The 7,317-nt window shown below is 47.8% G+C and overlaps 2 long non-coding RNA genes across 4 annotated transcripts; both read right to left on the bottom strand.

Moving 5' to 3' along the window:
• Positions 1–216: 216 nt before the first annotated feature.
• LOC146754298 (uncharacterized) lies at positions 217–4,304 on the bottom strand. Its single transcript, XR_014939042.1, has 3 exons — positions 4,086–4,304; positions 3,293–3,336; positions 217–629 (listed from the first exon to the last, which is right to left on the bottom strand). It is a non-coding gene; the product is annotated as an uncharacterized LOC146754298 (long non-coding RNA).
• Positions 4,305–4,554: 250 nt separating this feature from the next.
• LOC146754297 (uncharacterized) lies at positions 4,555–6,694 on the bottom strand. 3 transcript variants are annotated; one of them, XR_014938887.1, is made up of 4 exons: positions 6,649–6,694; positions 6,405–6,482; positions 6,069–6,229; positions 4,555–5,593 (listed from the first exon to the last, which is right to left on the bottom strand). It is a non-coding gene; the product is annotated as an uncharacterized LOC146754297 (long non-coding RNA). The 3 variants fall into 3 exon arrangements; XR_014938886.1 differs by lacking the exon at positions 6,649–6,694 and having other exon boundaries at positions 6,405–6,624; XR_014938885.1 differs by lacking the exon at positions 6,649–6,694 and having other exon boundaries at positions 6,069–6,199; positions 6,405–6,624.
• Positions 6,695–7,317: the final 623 nt, after the last annotated feature.

Genomic DNA, 7,317 nt, shown 5'->3' with positions numbered 1-7,317 from the left:
AAAATGGGAACCCAGAGCTCTGCCTGCACGAACCCCACAGCCATAGCATTGCAAGCTGAGCTGCCTTGCTGTTTGTTGCATTCATCCCAATCCCTGTGAATGAAGACTCAGAATGCAGTCAAGGCGATGACTGAGCATGAGAGTGACTTTATTCAATAAAAGACAGGAGGGCTTGAGAGGTCAAGGGTGAAGATGGGACTCCTCTTGTCAAGATGAGAGTGGCTCAGAGCTGGTGCTGCTGCCTGGTGCCTGGGACTGGCAGCCTGACTCTAAGTCCCCATCTAAGATGCTCAGCTTCACCTCACTGATGCTGCCCTGCTCCTGCATGGTGGTGCTGCTGTTGGGGCACTCGGGCTGTGCTTGGGATGGGCAGCACTGCAAAGGCGCTGGGTCACAATCCAGGCAGGTGACTGTGGTGTCTGGCAGGCTCAGGTCAGGAGCTTCAGCAGAGCCAGGAGATATGAGAGCATGAACGTGGATGAGCCCCTTGTGTCCATCACTGTTACCATGTGGAAGGCTGTCATCCGAATTGCAGCGATTTGTGCTTAATAAGAACTCTCCATTGATGGAAACACACTGCACATCACTACTTGGTTTGGATCTTTGGGGTTGACAAAGGCTCGAATTATCTAGGAAGGCATAGAAACACAAGGGTTAGTGTCAAACATTTGCAAGTTGAATCATGCAAGAGGTTGCTGATACTTGGTAATAGAGTGGCGGCAGGACGAAGCAAATAAGCTTGAAGCAACAGAGCCACTGTCTTGAAAGTGATCCTCGTGCAGGTCCATAAGTTTTGACTCTGCCTGGACTTCATATGGGGCAGTATGACATCACAAAGGGGTGATATGATGTCACAAATGGGCATTATGACATCACAAATAAGCATTATGATGTCACAAAGGGGCACTATAATGTCAAAAAGGGGCATTATGACATCACAAATAAGCATTATGACGTCACAAAGGGCATTATGACATCACAAAGGGGCATCATGACATCACAAAGGATTGTTATGACGTCACAAAGAGGCATTATGACATCACAAAGGGGCATCGTGACGTCAGAAAGGGGCATCGTGATGTCAGAAAGGAGCATTATGACATCACAAAGAAGCATTATGACATCACAAAGAAGCATTATGACATCACAAAGAAGCATTATGACATCACAAAGGGCATTATGACATCACAAAGAAGCATTATGACACCACAAAGGGGCATTATGACATCACAAAGGGGTGTTACCATCACCCTGCGCCCAACTCCTCTCTCCCTCCTATTGGCTCCCTCTCCCACCAATCCCCGATCTCCCCTCCCCTTAGGCATTGAATTCTCTTCTCACTACCTCCTCCCAGTCCTCCCCTAGGAACAGAAACCATTCAGATTCTACAGCAAACTACAGCATCTGCACTGCAAGAGCACACTGAACCACCTGCAACAATGAAAAACGGTTTTGGAGAGTGGGTTTGAAAACACACCTTTAGACAGCTGTCTCCCTGTAGCCAAAAGGAAACCAAGCAGCAAAAGAAGAGTCCAGCCTGAAACATGCCCATGCTACTAGCCCAGGTTTTTCACAGTCAATGCAGAATCCATCCTGTTCATGAGGTGACAAATGACCAGTGGGTCTCCCCTTGCTCCACCCCTTCTCCTTCAAAGCCAGAAAAAGAAAGAAAAAACAAGCTTCTGTACAGCTGCCGTTATTTCTGACAGCGAGTGTAATCACAGAATCATAGAATGGCCCGGGCTGGAAGGGACCTCAAGGATCATGAAGATCAATCACCTCCCTGTCCCTGCTGGCCATCCCCTCTTCTGATGGAGCCCAGGGGACCATTTGCTCTCTGAGCTGCAAGAGCACGCTGATGGCTCACGTTCTGTTTTTCATCCACCAGGACCCCCAGGTCCTTCTCTGCGGGGCTTCTCTTAAGGACTGCTCCTCCCAGGCTGTACAGATGCCTGGGATTCCTCCAGCCCAAGTGCAAAACCTTGCACTTTGCTGTCTTGAACCTCATTAGATTCACCTAGGCCAACCTCTCGGTTGAGCTCCCTCTGAATGGCATCCCTTCCTTCCACTGCATCAGCCGCACCACTCAGCAAACAGCAGAGGGTGCACTCCATTGCATCATTGGTGTCACTGATAACTATGTTAAAAAGCACTGGTCCCAAGACAGACTCCTGGATGACACCACTTGTTATCAGCCTTCACCTGGATATCGAACCATGAATCACCACCCTCTGTCTGTGGCCTTTCAACCAATCCCTTATCCACCAGGTGGTCCACCTGTCAAATCCACATCCCTCCAGTTTAGAGATAAGGATGTGGTGGAGGGCCATGTAAAAGATCTTGCTCAAGTCCAGGTCAATGACATCAGTTTCCTTCCTTTTGTCCACAAATGCCGTCACTCCATCATAGAAGACCACCAGATTGGTTAGGCATGGCCTTCCCCTGCTAAAGCCACGCTGACTGTCTTGGATCACATGCTCATTCCTTATGTGATCAAGCATGTCTTTGAGGCGGATCTGTTCTTCACCATCTTCATCACAGTTCTACATTTGAATCAAATAATTGGTGTTGCTGTCACCAAGAAAACCTCTTTGTCTTCTACTCCTGCTGCACATCTGTGCTTTCACCAGAAGCAAAGGGAGAGGCCACCTCCTAGATCCAAATTTTAAGAAACCAACACCCAATAGGTGTCATCTGAAGTAAAATAGGAGAGAAATTAAGATGACTCTTTTGCATCCAGCTTGGATCACTCCCTCACTCAGGCACACCACCATCAGATCAAGGAGATGCTGCCTTCAGCTTAGAGACTGTATGGGAAATCACAGCTTGAACCTCTGATTAATCAGCTGAGGCAAGTGTTGGGCCAGCTGCGGGAGCACAGGTGAGAGTAATCTAGCTGTGCTCCCAGAAGGGGTGGACCTCGACTGCACCTCTTCTGAGACCTCACCTCATTTAAAGGCTGACCACCACTAAGGCAGAATCTCTTGGAGACTGCTCCCCAGTTGAGACTGCCTCAGCTTTCTGGTCAAGGCACCAACATTGGTGAGTTTTCCTTTGCTAATAATCTTTGACTATTTACCACCATCTTGGTTAACATCTTTTTACTAGCCACCCTTACAGAGACCATAAGGGCTTGGGCTTCCAAACTCTCAGCAAGCATTTGGATCAGACAGCTTCCTGCTGGGGAGCCCCCTGCATCACTGCTGCCTCCTTTCGTACTGGACCTGCAGATGCTTCAGAGCTCATTAGCATGGACTTCCTTCCTCCCCTCAGCAGCTGCTCCTGCACTCACCTTCATTCCTACTCAGATACCGGCCGCTTCCAGCACCAGCTGACCTGCAAGACACAGAAAGGAAAGGTGGGAGTCATGCAAACGCAGAAGCCCAAGGCTGCGTCACCACTACGTATGGCAGCCTCGGGAAGTCAGCTGCAACTACATCCTTTGTCAGAATGGAAACAGGCACCGTCAATTAAGTGTGACCTCTGAACTCATTGCCACCATCAGAAATAGGCACTGAAATCGCTCACTTCACTGCAGCTGGTTACCTCCTGATTTTGGGTAAATGCGGACACTGTCTTGAGGGCTACCAGAAAAACGACATCAACTTCATTGTAGGTGGTTAAGCTTGGAAGCTGGACTTGAGCAAGAAAAGTTTCTCAGCTCAGAATCACAGAATTATCAAGGTTGGAGAAGACCTACAAAATCATCTGGTCCAACCATTACCAATACTTCCCGGATAAATCATACCTCTCAACACAACATCCAAACGTTTCTTGAGCACTCCCATGGTCGGTGACTCCACCACCTCCCTGGGCAGTGCTATCCAATGCCTGAATACCCTTTAGGGGAAGTAATATTTCCTAATGTCCAGCCTGAATCTTTCCTGGCACAGCTTAAAACCATTCCCTCTAGATCTATAACTGATCACACGAGAGAAGAGGCCAAACCCCAGCTCACTACAACCTCCCTTCAGGACGTTATAGAGAGTTATAAGGTCTCCCCTGAGCCTGCTCTTTTCCAAGCTGAACAATCCTAGTTCCCTCAGCAGCTCCTCGTAAGGTTTGTGCTCCAGACCCCTCACTACCTTCGTAGCTGAAGACGTTCCAGAACCGCAAGGTTTTCTTGCAGGGAGGGGCCCAAAACTGAATAGGTCAAACATCCTTCTCTCCATCATTGCTGTCACGTGGAAGGCTGTCCTTGGAACTGCAGTGACTCATGCATCCTAACTGCACTCCATTGATGGAAGCACAACGTGCATCATTGCAACTTGCTGGTGGGTTCCTGTATTGGCAAGGGATCGATTCACCTGGAAAGAGTAGATACACAGCATTTAGCGTCAAACTTTCACTGTCCAAGGAGGCAAAGGCTTGGTGCTGCCTGTCAAGCAGGTTTCAAGCAGCTTGTGAGACTCATCTGGGAAAGACAGGAGTCAACCAAAGATGTCAGGCACGGGCTTGAATGCCAGAAGGAGGTACAAGCCCACTGAAAGCATGAATTCTACCTGTGTTGCTGACAAGCAGTGTTTTGAAAGCTGGATTTGCACCCTTACCTGCCAGGACCACGACTTCTGCTTCAGAGGGCTCCCTGGCACTGCTCTGCAGTTGGTGTTTGGCCACAGGGGATGGTTTGCCCAGGCAGAAGCAGGAACGCCAACTGCCAGCTGCTGACTCTGCCCTCTTACTGGGAGAACTCAGTCTGGAGAGAAAACAGAGCATGCTGTCAGTCGTGGTGCAGGATGAGGGAAGAGCTGCACCGAGCCCTTGCCAATAGTTGCCTGTTCCCGCCACTGCCTGCTTTCTGCTGAAACACAGCCTAGAAACACCCTCTGTTTCAAACAGCAGAGGATGCTTCCATTCCTACAGCTCAGCCCTCAAGTCCTGCTGGCTACATTCCTCTCAATGATTTCAAGCAAGATTCAGAGCATGTGAGCAAAGGCTCCACAGCCGGACAGGAAAGGAGCTGGCAGGCGTAACTGCTTTCTGAGGAACCGTACAGTTATAAGGGAAGTTCAAAAGCATCTCTGACTCTTACATTAACACCTCCTCGGCCTCAGCTCACTGCCACCTTTAATTTCTAGTGCCAGCAAGTCTGACCAACAGCTCTGCTTACAGGAGAAGCACAATTGGTTTCAGGCACATGGCCCTGAAATCTGGAAAACCCCAAGATTTCCATGTACAGCCAGCACAGAACAGGATAGACGCCAGCATGGCTTTCTGCATCTTGTGACTGCCTGCCCAACCAGGAAGGAAAGGCACCTTGTGTGGCTCCACTGAGGCCATAGGGCAACTGTGTGTTAGTTGAATCCTCAAAGATATAATGGACAAAAAATAAACCAATAAAAATCATCCGAACAATGATGGTAGGGGCTGGAAAGGGAATTCCTCTTTCTTTATCTTTCAGATGGAAAATCAATGATTGCGTTGAAGTTCCTCAGTACAGCTGCAGGCCCTTCCTCCACTTGTATCTTGCTGCTCCGTGTTGCAACAGGAGAGCTGCTCTGGCCTCTCCTCTCAGCCTGTGCCGCCTGCACGGTGAGCAGCTTTGTGGATGGAGAGACCCACACAGACTTGGGCCCAGGCAGAGAACTGTGCCCTGCAAGGGAAAACCACAGCTAAGACAGAAAAGGAAGCAGCAGCACAGCCATCCCCATTCTGCATATCTCTCAGAATTGCTCATCCGAGCCACTGGAAGAAGAGGAGCTCAAAATAACTGTGTGCTCAGAGGTATGCTCGTGGCAAAGGACACAGCCACAATTAAGAGCAGCTCACTGTATCTTAAGAGGCAAACAAAAAGCCTAGAAAAACTAGGGGCCAGAGATCTCAGAAAGCATCACTGCCACACTTCAATCAAGTTTCACCTGCTTGCAAAACATCTTAAGAGCAGTGATGGTTTTCTCCATGTAAGGCTTGGACACTCTCAGGACCCATCAACAGGGCACCATATTCTAACCTAAGCCCAGAAGCCTGCTGTCTCCTCAACAGTAACAGAATTTTCAAAGGTCTTGGAGAAGCCCTGGATTGGATGAAGCTGTCAGATTTAGATCAAGCTAATGGAGGAAGATGCTCACCTACTCCCTCTCCCATGGCTGGTGTGGATTTGGAGCAGAAAAGGACGTCTGTGTAAATAGTACTGTTGAAATATCAACTGGTAGAGCAGTGTTGCACATTGTACAAATCACAGTTGGACATCCATGGACAGCTGATGATAAAAGTAATTGTAGGGGAAGAGCTGGATGAAATATTGTTAAAAACAAATAATCATTTTAGCTGCACGTTTGTAAGCATTTCTTTTCATCCTTCTCAAAACAGTTTCATGGCAGAATAAAGAGGACACGCTCACACAGACATTTCCACAGCCAGACTAGGGAATAATCAAAGAATATCAACCAAAACGTGTTTCCTACCAGTTACATGAATCTTGAAGGTGAGTTTCTAGCCAGCAGCCTCACAGCTGTACTCCCCTTTGTTGCAGTAATTCATTCCTGGATGTAAATCACATGTAGAAAAGTGTTGCTATGATACTAGATGACCAAGAAAGTCCTATAGCCAAAATGTTTTGCACCAGAGAGGCTGTCAGTTGATCCTCCAAATGCAAGACACACCAAATGAAGCGTTCCTTTATCTCTGGGATTCCAAGCATTTTCTCACCTCTGACTTTCACTTGGAATGTTGCTTTGTCATCTTTTGTTTCACAGCTGTAGCTCCCTTGGTCTTTCAGGGTCACATTTTTGACCATGAGCTTGCGGTGCGTCCCCTGGGAGATGATGGTTGTCCTCTGGTCCTGCTTCACCTCTGTTTCATCTTTCTTCCATACGACAGCTCCGCTTGCAGCTGACACCTCACACACCAGCTCCAGGTCTTCAGAAGGACTGACTGATATTTCTGAAGTGGTTTTGGGCTTGCTGACAACATTAATGGCTTCATCTGAAGAAAAAAAGAGAAAGTGGTTTACATCCTGACTCAGGCTTATTCAGCACAGCATGAAGATACAGTTAGAACTGATTGTAATGTCTCTGCTCATTACATTTGGGTGATTGAGTTTCACCTCTGGAGGTACTCACATACAAACGTGTGCTTGATTCTCCTGTGTAAGGAAAGAGTAAGTTCTATGCAGACAGTTCTTATTTCTTTTAATCAATTCTGTATTCTGCACACGTTCTTCTGAAGCTAAAATGAAGGCAGCTAAGTAACGTGTTTTCAATGCATGAACAAACCTATTCAACACTTTGTCTCTAAGCTAACAAGCAGCGTTTGAAGAGCACATCAGTATTTCATGCCCTTCATTCCATCCAGACAGAACCTGCCTGAGGAGCAAGC

This window comes from Coturnix japonica, chromosome W (genome assembly GCF_054131305.1).
Source record: "Coturnix japonica strain WE chromosome W, WE-NBRP24, whole genome shotgun sequence".
Lineage (NCBI taxonomy): Eukaryota > Metazoa > Chordata > Aves > Galliformes > Phasianidae > Coturnix > Coturnix japonica.
This window is presented reverse-complemented; position numbering and strand designations above follow the sequence as displayed.